Source organism: Empidonax traillii, unplaced genomic scaffold (assembly GCF_003031625.1).
Source record: "Empidonax traillii isolate 1590-97213 ecotype Southwest subspecies unplaced genomic scaffold, ASM303162v1 scaffold976:size221650, whole genome shotgun sequence".
In the NCBI taxonomy this organism is placed as follows: Eukaryota; Metazoa; Chordata; class Aves; order Passeriformes; family Tyrannidae; genus Empidonax; species Empidonax traillii.
In genome coordinates, this window is record NW_020956169.1 from 66,868 (window position 1) to 67,979 (window position 1,112).

At 49.6% G+C, this 1,112-nt stretch overlaps 1 protein-coding gene across 2 annotated transcripts in view; it reads left to right on the forward strand.

The window, feature by feature from the left end:
- The window catches only part of LOC114067837 (mothers against decapentaplegic homolog 2), a 57,685-nt gene that overhangs the window by 19,047 nt on the left and 37,526 nt on the right, over positions 1–1,112 (forward strand). The gene's annotated exons all lie outside the window — the stretch shown is intronic.

Here is a 1,112-nt window from a genome sequence, read left to right on the forward strand (position 1 = left end):
ACCCAATCTCTGACCTCATCAGAACTTCAAGACTTGGGAAAAGATTCCAGCTGCCATCCAGGTGAGCAGATTCCTACCTGGATGCTTCGATGCTGGGATGCTGGGGCTGATTGGAAGGCTCTGAAGCCCAACAGCTGGAATGTCTTGCTAGAGATTGGGAAACTCAAAGAGGAATTGGAAAAGAGGAAGCAATTTGCAGCCTCTGGACACGGCTCCTCTCAAGCATGAGGGCAAGATATCCATTTAAGGAAGATCATGTGAACTCCCCAGGAAAGTGGACCACTGCAGATGAAGGTATCCAGTACTTGAGAGAATTAGAAGTGGTGGAAGTCATCTATAGTAATCTAAGAAGGGATATCGTCCCTTGCACAATGGCCATGTGGAGGAAGGTGGTTCAAAGCACCCCTGCATCATATTCCAACAGCTTGGTAACATTGTGTTACCTGCAAATGGATATACCAACTATAGAGATGGTGTCCTCCTGGTTTCAAAATGTAGAAGAAACTCTGGGTACTTCCACATCCCTATGGGTCAGCACCTCAGCTGTCAGGGGCAGCCCAAGAGATCAGTCCTCTCCTGCCCTGGTCAGAGGGAAAGGAAGCCCCAGGCACAGGATACGTGGCACACTCTGGTTCTGTGCTACCAGTGGGAAGACATGAGGAAGTGTGATAGTGAACCCACCTTTAAGCTGGAAGCCCGTTTATGTGAACTGAGAGGGAAGAGAGCTGTTAAGAAGTGGTCACCCAAGAAGGTTGTCAGTGTAGTTGCCGCAGAGACCCAAGAAGGCAACCAGTGATTTTCCAGACATAGAAGAGCTGAAATCACCTCCTCTGATCCTGGTGAGGGGACTTCTGGTCTTGCATTGTAAAGGTCAGACAGTGAATACCCTGAGCAGGAACAGGAATAGAGGGTCCCTGCCTTGGCCAGGAGGAGGAAAGGGATGACTGGGCATACTGGACTGTGTGGATTCGATGGCCTGGCACATCAGACCCACAGAGGTATAAAGCTTTAGTAGACACTGGTGCCATCAAGACACAGGAGTGCAGAACCCATTTGGATCTCTGGAGTGATAGGGGGATGCCAAGACTTGTCTGTATTAGAGGCTGAGGTCA